Genomic DNA, 14017 nt, shown 5'->3' on the forward strand with positions numbered 1-14017 from the left:
ATGAAAAGACGGCGTGGTGTCTATAAGCTCTGATACAGACTAAAACATATCACACTTTTTTTAGTGTAATGTTGGAGTTTGATAACTCACACCAAATTCGGTGTAAACTCAGTAGGGTGTAAGAATCTACACCCTTTAGAAGTGTGTAAATTGAAATAATTTTTTACACCCCTTGAGGCGTAAAGTTGGTGTTTGATAACTTACACCAGTCCTGGTGTAAAAGCAGTGGGGTGTAAGAAATTACACCATTTGGATGCACGGCTGATGGTGATCTGTGCGTCATCTGTAAGGGTGGACAGTCAAGAGCCATCTGAGGAAGCTGTGTTGCATAACAGGCCACCATTATGCGTGCATTCACCAGAGGACCCACAACCATGCGTCTCGTGGAAGTAAAATGCTGGCACGCATTTTGAATATATTAATTTATTCCTGACTATTCAGGCATGCACACAAAGTTTAAAGACAGACTTTCTTACTAGACATCACACTGAGAGTGTCTGACTAGACACAGCTTGTACGGCAAACATGGGCCATTTTCTCATCAAAAATCACTTTGCATGTACTAAAAGTTAAACAGACGTGGAAGGATGGACAAGGACAGCAGGAAGGAGTGGGAGACAGGTGGATTAGTATGCGTCCTGGGCCAAGTTCGCCGACTAGAGGCGGGGACTGTGCCGACATTAATGTCTGAAGGTTTGAGGACTACCCAGGAAGTACCCAGAGAGCACAGCCGGTCGGCAACTGTTGCTCATGTCTGGGTTATAAAGATTTCACGTCAAATATCAATTATTCGCTTGGGGGTGCTGCATGTGGCGATGCAAACCGGGACGGAGAATCTAAGGACAGAGCAGATCCCTTTTCAACACCCGGTAGATGCACAAATTAGTAGGCGATGTAGCATATAGCGTTGACCAGTGTTGTGCCCGCTACTCAATTTAGGTAGCGAAAAACCGCTACCCGCTACCCAATTTAAAAGTAGCGCGATACTAACGGCGCTACAAATTTAAGAATGTAGCGCGATACCGCTACCGCTACCAAAAAAATGTAGCGCAATTACCCTTCCGCTACTTTCTTACTTGATGCAACCGAACATCTTAACATTTCGTTTACGGTCAAGCTGGTTACTTCCTTTCGTTGGTTTTCATCCGTGAGGAATGAGAGCTTGAACCTCGTAATTAAGACAGCAGCGATTTGAAGGCTCTGGTCTGACATGACTCGGTCGAACCTAAAGTGAATACCATGTATCGTTACCGGTTTCGCAGTTGAATACGATACGGAGCATGTAGTAAAAACACCTTTAGACGCTAGAGTCTAGCGTCTAATTTATTTTATTTTATCCCTCAAAAGTAGCGGTGGCGGAGGCGGTTCCGCTACTCAAAATTGTAGCGGAAATTACTTTCCAGCTACAAATAACAAATGTAGCGGAATTACACCTCCGCTACTATAAAAAGTAGCGATTACAGAAGCGCCGCTACGCACAACACTGGCGTTCACTGGCATTACTGTAGACCGGGTTGGGCAAGTGGCATCCGCAAGGTAACAAACCAAGCAATGCATTGATGCTGACAATGTGTGCACGAATTGCTATACAAATAAAATGAATAAAATTTTTCTCCACCCTTCCTTGAGGGACCAACGGCTGCTGTTGCTGATATTCCGGCTTTTGTGTTGTTCACTGCGCACTTGCTGGTGGCAGGAGGGGTCAAACAGGGTGCAATTGTGACTGACCGCACGTGGGGCTTGTGGAACATGCCTCGGAAACTGGCCTTGTGATCAGGACTTGCTGCTCAAGTGTGTTCTTTGCTGTCTCTAGTGCTACACACTCTAGTCTGAATATCCATAGACCCTGAAGTTTACGGTTAATCCCCATCCTCCACAAATTTGCACCCCAAGCGTAGGTGTTCCTGTTTTGGGTTAACCCCAATAGCTACCCGCAAAACTGCCAGCAGCTAGGCACCCTAATACTTCTGAAATTCGGATATATGAAATGGCGAACGTACAATAGAGCAAGATTTCTCCCCAAATTCAACCTGATGATAATTTTCTACATGAATTGGATAACTTTTTGCCATGAAGTTATTGGCACCCAATTTTTGCCCCCCCCCCCCAAATTAGAAAAGAATAACCTCTAGCATCTGAATATGCCCCATGAAGTATCGAAACTGCATGACCATGCCAGGACGCATGGTTCACGATTTCACCGCATAAAGAGGCCGCTTCCTACAATCTTTCAGTGCAGATTATTACAAACGCTTAGAAGGTATACACACAGAAGTTACCGGCACAGGAGCTAGAGGGGCTTAGAGGTGGAGATGATAGGCTCATACTAGTCGTCATGCGCTGGACATGGGTACATAAATATCCTTCACAGTTCCCTCCCCTGATCTGGTGGAATAACCAATGCAGGGCGTCTATCTTTATTGGAGACACTGCGCTTCACCAACAGACCAATAAAAGAGAAATGAGCTCTACTTATCTGCTACTTGAGTAAGAAACAGGTGCTACATAATTAAGGCCCGGATTTTAAGGCGCTAACAGGTAGCGCTCTTCGTCGGATAAATCATTCTAGGCCAACCAACCTTCAGAACCGTATTGTTTTATCTTCCGATTGGAAGGAATGGTGATACATAAAACGGGGCGCGCCCCGTTTCTCAGCTGATCGGGAGACAGAGCGATATCATCCACGATGATGATTGGCATACTGCGTGCTATGAGGTCAACAGCGCCCCCGTTAGTGCCTACAAATCCGGGCCCTATACATAATCAATAGCACATGTTTGATATTCAAGTAGCGTAAAAATAGCATCCAGCTTTCTTTTATTGTTCTCTTTCACGCTGACCCGCTCTCGATGTTTAAAGGGACTATGAAATTTCCCGAACCCCCATACTTTTTTTCGATGGAAACTGTTCTTCCCGCAGAGAAACTAATATGCCACAAATTTTTCCGGACGAAATCGCTCCACTCTGCGAGGAGCGCGCGCTAGAAATGTCTCTTCCGCGTTCCTCCTCTCCCGCGCATATTTCCCTGCCGATGGTGTAACTGTACGGACCGCTCTTCGGTTCCCCGTTACGTCACCGGTGTTGCACAATGGCAAGTAATGCCGCGAGCTCGCGCTGTGGCTGCCGCCACTGCCGAAATCTGCCGATCGCGCGAAAGCTGCTGTCATGGAGATTTCCACTCCCGATGAACGCATACGCGGGATCCTACGGCGCATGCTCCTGGCGGGATTCCTCGGCTCGGCAACACGTCACGATGACGTGTTGCTGAGCCGGCCGTGGTCGCGTCACCCGTTGTGTCTCCGCTCGGCAGCTCGTCACGGCGCGGCGCCAGCTGTCCTCCCTTCGCCGCTCCGTTTAAATTCGCTCCCAAGAAATCCGCTCGCGCGACGAAAGTAAAATTTCGGTTCTAGACTCAGAAAAATGTCTTCTTTCGAACGAAACGAAGAAAAAAATCGTTTCATAGTCCCTTTAAGCTTCACTTACAGTATTGACATGCTTTCATCCTGTGTCGTGCCGCGCACTCATTTGCAGTGGGGGGTTACGTGCGCGTTGGGTGCTGCCATCTTGTTGCTCTCACCTGCTGAACGAGGTCCGGCTACCTTTCTTTCTCCACAAGGACAAATGTCTTAACTGCAGAGACGCATTACCGCTAAGAAAGCAAAGGAAACCTAATGTGATTAAGAAGGAAATACCAGGATATAGGGCAGCAATGCATGAAATAGAAAGCTTCGCCGTGGGTGGCATAAGCCCCAAGATAGCCAGCATGCCTAGTCATGTACCTGAGTAACGATACTGTGAGTAAAGCTTATATGCAGGGTTGTTAAAGTTACTTTTCAAAAGTAACCAAGTTACAGATACTCAGCTTCAAAAGTAATTAAGTTACAGTTAGAGTTACTGACGGGAAAAATACTGAGAGGAAAATACAGTTAAAATATCTTGGAGAAGTATCCGAGTACGGGTGGGGTTACTTTTTGCAATCCTGTACGCAGACCATATCTTTCTCCTTTGGCTCAAAGTAGGTGTCACTCTAGAGCCACAGAGACATCCGTTCTTGGGTAATCGTACGTAATTGCAGGCAAAACATTGAAAGGAACACCTAAACTGGGGGTAACCGAGACAGGGGCAGGTGAGACGCTTAGAAACGTCGTCTTCGGCTCACAGCGGAGACATTTCAGCTCAAGATTCCCGTTCTCCTTCGTTCCGATGAATTTAAAGTGCTCTGGATATTGTGACCACTGTACCTCTGACAGAACGGTGCAACTTTGCTCGGGCTGCTCACAGACGGCGTCGACGGCTTCAAAATCGGCCATTCTCTTCACTACCGCCAAGGCCGCCAAGAGAGCGGCGAAGAACAAGGAACGTCACGTGCGAGTGCGGGGGCGTGAGCACGTGCAGAAAGGGCGAGGAGGAGTGGAGCTCATGCCTGATGTCGGCTAGGGGTCTTCGACGGGTTGCTGCAGCTTCTCACGCGCATGGAGGATCCCTAGCGTCGGCGCCCTTCGCGCCATCTCCTACTCGGCGACGGTGTGTCGTCGTTTTTACTCAAAAAATACTCAAAAAGACAGATACAGGTTACTGAAAAAAGTAATTAAGTTACAGTTAGAAGTGCGTGTTTGAAAATGTACCTAATATTTCCTCAAGATACACAAAAAGTATCTAAGTACACGTACTCAGATACTTTTACTAAGTTACTTAACAACCCTGCTTGTATGGTCGTTGTGCTGCTTAATCACGATGAATGTACACCAACTACCCCGCCTCCACACACTCCTTCTGCTCATATGGTGACTGTGGTAGTGACATACCAGCAATTTCGAACTTGCTTGGAGCTTATCCTTTTCATTATAGTGAAAGGTGACAGGCTAGAAATTGGCAATTTGAGGCTTTTTCAATAAAGTGTGTGTCCCAGGCCAATGCAATCACTACAAATTCCACTTCTGCTATGGTCCCATCACTGTGGTCAATTATCTGCAGATTATTGCAAAAACCTTGAACCATGAAGGAGAGAAACCTATCGGGAGTGTGCCGCGCTAAACGCGATGCCACAAGTTTTTTGGCTGCAATACAAATCAGGAAAAGTACCCTCTTCCCCCAGCTCACTGTTTGCTATGCTCCCTCACATACTGTCCATTGTTTGCCCAACACAAATGGCACTGTGCAGGATCCTAGGGTTTCCATTGGCTCTTTGCACAGAGAAACGTTACCTCTGTCGCGTCCCATCCTCCACTTTAGCTACAGTTTCCCCAAGAGGAGGAGAGAAACGTTCCTTGATGAACACTCCCTTTCTCCAAGCTACACTAAGATTCTAACACTAACTCTTGATCGCATGTATGGCATGTACAGAAGGGTGATAGTCGAGGCCTATCATATCATAGGAGTAGTAAAGGGACGGTTAGAAACTACAGAGTGGCGAAACTACAGGATCCCTGCCCTGAGCCCTGCGCGTATTTTTCCCCGCGCGGCGCGTGTGCGGAGGCTTGTCCGCGCGATTATAACATGTAGAGACATGCAAAGAAGGGTCATACACAAAAAGTACAAGTCAAAATATATTTATTAATGTCAATTCTAATGCCAATCAAGTTGCCAATTGTAAAGCCAATCAGGTGAAGGAGAAAAACCCAGCCGAAAAACCTTCACCACCTGTAACAGAAGAAACAAAAACACAAGACAGTACATGGGAATAGTAATATACAAAATTTATTATATCCAGTCCCTAGATTCTGAAAGAAAACATAAAATCAACATTCGTCAAACTGCTTACCAATTGATCATTTACAGACCCCCACACCAGCGACCTGAAAGACGAATTATCTTTATATGACACTATATTCGCATTCAATAATACATACAATATTGCGGCCACACTGGATAATCTGGAAAATATACATTTCATTATCACGATGCTACAGCAACAATAATATCAACTGCAATAATACATACAGTATGGTGGTGGACCCCAAGCGTCTGAAAGAGAATCTCATTTAATATCATATTCTATTTTCAATAATACATACAATATTGCGGCCACACTGGATAATCTGGAAAATATACAATTCAATATCACAATGACGTTATAGCAACAATAATATCAACTCCAATAATACATACATTGCTGTGGTGGTGGACCCCAACCATCTGAAAGAGAATCTCATTTATTATCATAATCGTATCCTATAACTTTTACTCACATTCCTGGTGATGTGGTCGTTCTTCTCTAGTGTCTAAAAAAGATACATGCAATTAGTAATAACTAAACTTAGTCATATGTTAGTGCATACAAGACCAATCGGTAGCTCCAGCAAAATCATCTGAAATGAAAGTCATATATTAAAGTCAAAATTAAACAAATTTATTACATACATCTTGGTGGAGGTGATTCATGATCTGAAACAAGAAATAAAATTTGAACACTTTTTTCATAATCATTATAATTCCTTACCGTTTTCAAAGAAAAACAGGGGGCTTGTGCAGAATACTGAGAAAAGACAATATTCATGAGCAAACAACAACACCGCAAAGCAAAAACTTACCACTCTCGTCCGTCATCTTTGAAGTGCTGACAGGAAGGAACTTGCACTTTAAATGTGCTCAACCCTCATTACCATGCAACCTCCCATCCACTCGATTCCATTTATTACATGTGGAACAAGGTCAGCTCCTCATTTTCCTATTCGTTCCCCAAACCATCAACTTTCTCACTTCCCAAAAATAATTATGTGGAAGCTCTTTCGCCAATGTATTGGAAAGGAACAGGAGGAGGAGGAGGTTGAGTCAACCGAAGAGAAGAAATGGCGACTGAAACAAGAAATTTATGAAGGCAAAAGCTGATGCTATCAGGCGTGTTTTGTCACACGAACGTCTCCTTGCACTCAAACGACAGTCGGCGAAAAGTCAATTTGATCAAATCGATGGTTCGGGGAGCACTGCATGGTAATAAATCTAGTTTTCAACTCATCTTATTTTCAGTTTCATTTCTGCCTCTGCGACACAATGTCGGACATAAGACCGTTTTCTTTCATCCACCCTGCGCAAATTATTATATGTGGACCTTCCATGTCAGGAAAATCTTACCTAGTTCGTAACATCCTGAGAAACTTATTCACGTATTCACGGTAGTCCCAGAACAAATATTTTATGTCAGTAAATATGATGCTAGCTGGTAGAATGAATTCACTAAAATTACATTTAGTAAAGAATTACCAAAGACATGGGATGAGAACATACCAACACTAATTATAGTTGACGATCTCATGACTGAAAAGAATGTTATGCAGGATATGGTCCATCTCTATACGCGAGCATCACATCACAAGAATGCATCAATTATTTTTCTCTGTCAGTACTTATTCCATAACGATGTGAACTATCGCACCCTATCAAACAACAGTACATATATAATATTATTCAATAATTTAAGGTCTCGAGCGCAACTAGAACTTCTAGGACGTCAAATCTATGGGAAATCGCAATTACCATACTTCATGAATGCATTCGAACAGGCAACAGAGAAACCGTTTGGTTATCTAGTGATTGACCTACATCCACTTACACAGTCTGATAAAAGATTGCGAACAGGTATAACCAAGCTCGAGTCACAATTTGTTTTCATACCAAAATGAAAAGTCTACGTCATCATTTAACTTTCCTTAAAGTGCTTGCAACTTGTACTCCAAAAGAACGAGAAAACATTCTGAGGGAGGCTCCTCCACACAGCATTGAAGCTCTTTCCGAAGTTTGCAAGAATATATTGAACGGTAATATTAAACTTTCAGCGAAACTATACAAAGATTTAAAGAAATATAAAGCCACCATTCGCTACATCGCATATAAAACATTGCACAAATCGCCAAAAAAACTACAAAAGTTTCTATATCGCCAACGAGGAGGTTTGGCTCCATTACTCCCACTGTTACTAACAGGTTTCACCAGTATATTAAGTGGTGTAGCAGTGCGGGCTATAGCTAAAGTAGCCGGTGTTTGAAAATGGCAACAAAAATCGAGGTATTAAACCCAGTGGACACTATTTCGGAATCTAATGAAAGTGAAGACGTAAAGGTAAAATGTATGCTAACAGCTATGTACTACACCATAAAAAATCAATTGAAAACAACAATAGAATCAGATCTGCCGATAATAAAACCACTACAAATGACGGAAAGCATTAGTAGAAAATTCGGTTATGATTCTCTACCAGATGAAATAAATATTAAAAAAAGTAAGACGAATAGTGTCAACGCTACCAATGAGTTTGTCATGGAATGAAAAAGGAGAAATCATTCATAACGGCAAAGCCATTCAAGGCTCCAGTATAATGGAATTGGTCTTGTACCTCTCCGGTCATAATCGAGTGAGGCCCGCTTGGTTTGTAAAGGTTTCAAAACTTCTACCATCGGATAAAATCAAACAGAAAAGAAAATCAAAGAAGAAAATATTGTGGGAGACCTACAAGTCGCCGCAAAGATGCTTTCATCTTCGGACGAACAATATTTCTCAGAAGAAGAATGAGCTACAGGTAACCTGACGGTGGGCTCGGAGGGGTCAAACGTTATCAAAAGGCACGGAAAATCACAAGGAAAGAAGCACTACAAGAATTACAACGCGACGATGTCTATACTCTCCACAAAGATGCAAGACGAAGATTTAAGAGAAGGAAAGTCATCTCACTCCATCTGAACGATCTCCACCAAGCAGATCTCATTTCATTCATTCAATACAAGAAATACAATAAAGGATTCTCCTACATACTGCTTGTGATAGACTGTTTGTCGAGGCAAGTCATGGCCACACCTCTCAAGACCAAACGAGGTGAAGACGTGAAGAAAGGATTTATGAAGCTATATCGAAATAGGGGCACAAAACCTCGACTAATCCATGTAGATCAGGGGCGTGAGTTCTTCAATAAACACGTGCAGGCTTGGTGTCAGCGTCATGACATCCTAATGTATGCCACTAGGACTAATCAAAAAGCGTTTTTAGCCGAACGTGCGATTAGGACAATTAAATGTCGCCTGTTCCGATATTTCCGAAGTAAAGGACATCACAAATACCTTAAAATTCTTCCAAAGATTATAGAAGATTATAACAATTCTTACCATAGAACTATTAAAATGGCACCGAATGAAGTGAATGAAAGCAACAAAGTTGAACTCTTCAATAGACTAAACAGTAAAAAAGATGATGACATCACAATACCATTCAAAATTGGCCAGCAAGTGCGTGTTCTATTAAATCGATCAATCTTTGACAAGGGGTACACGGGACACTGGTCTCACATAATCTATATAATTTCGAGGTATAAGCAAACAGATCCACCTGTCTTTTACAATGCAGGCCCAGATGGTGTAGAAGAAGAGGGCACATATTATGCAAACGAATTGCAGCACGTTATCAAAGAGGCTGATGACCCATATCCAATTGAAAAAATTATATCCAGTAAGAAAATTGATGGAGTCACTCATTATAAAGTGAAGTGGGCTGGTTATGACGATTCATTTAATTCGTGGGTTCCAGTGCAAGATGTTGCCAGGCTCTGAGTTTTATATGTACCTCCTATCCAATGACTGTACTGAATTATATCCATCAAATACACTGGACAATTTTACAGTTGCTTTGAATGCACCCCTACAACTGAGTGGAAAGTATGAAGTTGGATTACAAGAACTATCCATTTGCAATCTATTCTATAATATACCACGGAGTGATGACAGTGTCATACAGATTGATTACAAAGACTTTGCAGAGGTTCGCGAGACTATCGTCGTTAAAAGAAACATTGAAATGGCCCTTCTAGAGCTTTTCGAAGACTTGAACAGTTCTCTCAATTATATTGACGGGAGATATGTATTCAATTTGCCACATTCTATTCGGTCAATTAAATTTATAGATGAAAACTTGCAAGAGGCTATTGGAGTGTCATCCATTCAAGGCAATACTATAATAGGTTCTAAGGTGCCTCGTCAGGACACATTCCTTCGAGAGGAAATCGCTTCGCAGCTATGCATACTAGAAGAAATTTCTATTCTTACTTCAACTGGCTTGATCGCATTCATTCCAGGTTGTTCTATCAAGACCACATTAAATCGTTTTTTTAGAACGCACAAAACTGAAGTAAGTGTAACATTTTGAGAGAATAGTTATAGATTGTCACAATCATTACACAGTCTCTTTGCTATTCCAGAACAGCTCAAGAATCTCCTCAGATTAAATAATTTTAATATAAAAGATGATACAGCCTACTACTATGGAGATCGATTTGAACGCGCATATGACTTGATTATAGAGAAAGAAGTACTTGTTACAAAAAGAATAACTATTCCACCAGATCATTATGAAACACCAAAATTACTGCTACATACAATCAACAATCAATTAGAGGGCAAAGCTCTACTCACATATAGTAATGACAGAAAGCTCTGCACTATCAACCCAATTGACGGTGTTACCATTCATCTATCAGAATACCTTTCTAATATGTTAGGTTTTGCACCACTTACAACGTTTGCGAGCAGTACAATTGGAGACACGCACCTCAGGCTTACACCCTTATTCCATCATTTTATAGTTTATTGTGACATTATCGAATCATCGCATTTAGGTGCAAAGAAGTTTCCCATATTAAAATTAGTCCCATACTCTGCAAAGGAAGACAATATCGTTCATTATGTATTCCAAAACATACAATATTTTAAGCTATTGCATAATGAAATAAATTTCATTTCAATTAAGTTGTGTGACGACTCTGGTCGACCTCTCCACTTCAAAGGTCCAGGCAAAACAGCTTTAGCTCTACACTTTAGACATGTTGCTTAAAGAAATCCCATAAATCCACTATGGGAATGGATTTGGTGGCCTTACGCCATACTCAGGACCAATGTTCCAAAGGGGTAGTGGATTCTTTAAATCAGTGTGCAAGTTTGCATTACCACTCCTGCGCCGAGCACAACCATATGTTACTAAGACCGCGATGAATGCTGCAAAAAATCTCGCAGGGAAATTATCAGATGGACAACATTTGAAAGAAGCTATGCAGTGCATCTGAGCTTAAAGCACAAGTCTTAAAAGATTTCGCCGGAGGCGGTAGACGGAGAAAAAGAAGAAGAAAAGATGTCTTTGACAAGCAACCCGATTGGAGTGGTGAATAAATATTTTCGTCAATGCAGTTTTCCATTGTTTGACTAGGAAAAAGGCGCCGTCCAAGGCTTGCAGTGGGGGCCAAGATATGGCAAAACGGGAAATAAGGCAAGATAACTGACTGCGGCGGGCTGTTCGCGACATGGAACAAATATTTTCATCAGTGCAGCTGTCCACTGTTTGACTAAGAAAAAGGAGCTGTCCAATGCTTGCAGTGGGGGGGCAAGATATGGCAAAACGGAAATAAGGCAAGATAACTGATTGCGGCGGGTCGTTCGCGACAACTTTTACAATCGCATTGGGGTTCACTGCCTGGGAGATAATATGAAGCCTTCGCGAAAAGCGGAAATAAGAGTCATATAAGTGGTCTGGAAAGCCCTGAAAAAAATAAAACAAAGGAGAGGGTGATACTTGTATTCAGTCGCAAACATCTCACTGGTCAATGTAGTCCACGCCCTGTCCGAACTGGTTTTGAAGGGAGAGTGTGAGCTATTTCAAATCCTGCCAACTCAAATCTCTATAGAATCATGTGAGAATCAATTGTTCTATTCTATATCGACAATTACCGGTGGCGAATCTACAACTAAATGGAATATAAGCAACCTTTCAGATCTATATCTTGATGTTTCTAGCATGTACATTAAACTAACTATGCAGATATTGAGAAGTGACGGAAGTGATCCATATACAAGAACTGCGGATGGCATAGTCAATGATGTTGTATTCCCTGTGAATAACTTGGGAGCCGCAATGTTTAAATATATTAACGTATATATCAATCAGCGATTAGTATCATCAAATTGTTTGAATTCCTATCGATCTATGCTTGACACTTTGCTGCACACGAATACTCATCTTCAGAAAACAGTAGATGATTGTGGTTTGTATATTTATGATTCAGGTGAATATGCTGCAAATGATCCAAATTCCAAAGTTGCTAAAGCACTCATTTCTAGAACAAGTGGTGGTAAACTATTCGAAGTTGTCATGCGTGTTAATACAGATTTGACAGATCAAATTAAGCTATTATTACCTGGATTGGATGTCAGGGTATCAGCCGTGCACGCTAGCGATACGCATCGCTTATTGACTGGTCCAGGAGAAACACACCAACATCAAATCAAGATACACAATGCAGTATTGTCATTACGTAAAGTCAAAGTCACTAACTCAACTTTCCTCTCTCACCAGTCTATATTAAAGAAACATCCAGCATGCTATACTACGCGAGGTTTAGAGAGCAAAATTAAGAGATTAACTGCTGGCTCGGTAGATGGAGTTTTTGATAATCTATACACTGACCGCATTCCAGATCGAATCTCAATGGTTATGACACGAACTGAAGCCTATCAGGGTGACTTCAAGTTGAGTCCGTTCAATTTTGAACATTTCAATGTGAGTTCAGTAACGCTAACGATTGACGGACATAGAAAACAATTCTCGTACGATTGGGACAATGATCTATGCAGAGGGAGCTATTATGAATTCTTATCTCAACTGAATGATAGAAGCGTCGAGCTACATTATCAGAATTATAAAACTAATTCGTTCATATTGCATTGGAACCTCAGTGCAGACGAGTCCGTTGGTGGATATTTTAATCCAATACGTAAGGGAAATTGTAGAATTGAACTTAAATTTGCAAAACCATTGCCTCACGCAGTGTCGATTATACTTATAAGTGAGAGCCCCAAGATATTGACCGTCAATGCCGACCTTGCAGTTCACTTGGATTAAATCATGGACGTTCTAGACCTTGAATTATTGTTTTCAATGAATCCTCAAACTGTGAGAATGTATCGAGGAACCTACGCTGTCGACAGAGTTTCGCCACTTCAAGAAGAAGGTTTCATTGTCATTAATACGCATCCACACGACGGCCCGGGAGAGTATTGGTTGTTGTACATGATGGATCGCAATGATAGATTCATCTATGTGGACAGCTTTGGGCTACCACCAATTGAAGAAGAATTGCTAGATCTACCTGTTGACGAATATTGTGACAAGTGTATACAGAGTCTCTACAGCTCCCACTGCGGTCTCTTTGTTTCCGTATTTGCTTCCCGTCTTTGCAAGAATTATTCACTCAAAAGCATTATGTCATTATTTGACAATAACCTTATGCATAACGATCTCAAGGTAATAAAAATGACTGAAGAGGAATACCTCGTTTAAAAAATCGTTTTTTTTTTGTTCAATGTACAAGCTCTTCAAAGATAATCCTCCAGACTCACTATCTTGCGAGAGCCGTCTTCCTTTCGCTGGACGATGTAGTGCGAATGTTGAATGTAATAATTCCGAAGGATTGGTCTTCTCAAACCGGCATTTATAAGCGCCGGTGAAATCTGTTCACCATCGCAATAGCGTCTTAACAAGTCACATTTCACAGCGACAAACTTTTGCAGTCTCTTCCTTAGTTGTCCACGTCTTGTTCTGAGTTGATACGGTAAACTTCGCAAGATGAGTTTGAAGTCACTTTCAGGTCCGTTGCAGATCAAGTACGAGTTTAATTTCAAAAGGTCCTTGTACATCATCCACTGTATAGTCAATTGAAATCTCTCAGCCGAGTTCATGCTGATTCCGAGTTGGGTGGCATCCAAGATATGGCCTGATATTACGATCTAGCCAGTCTGATGATTTTGTTGAAATCAATCCACTGCAGCGACATCTTCTCAGATGGTCACCATTTTGTATAAAGAAGTGTCTGGGTGGTGTCTTCAATGTTTGAACAATGGGCAAATCGCCTGTCAGGAGGCACTCGTAATCTAAAACAAAAAATCTCCTTAGAGTAAGTGGAATAAGATAAGAAAGCCGTAAACTCACAGTCCTCCAGGGAGAGTGAATAGCACACGTCTGTTTCCATTGTTGACAATAGAGTGAATGCGAT

This window comes from Ornithodoros turicata, chromosome 1 (genome assembly GCF_037126465.1).
Source record: "Ornithodoros turicata isolate Travis chromosome 1, ASM3712646v1, whole genome shotgun sequence".
NCBI lineage: Eukaryota > Metazoa > Arthropoda > Arachnida > Ixodida > Argasidae > Ornithodoros > Ornithodoros turicata.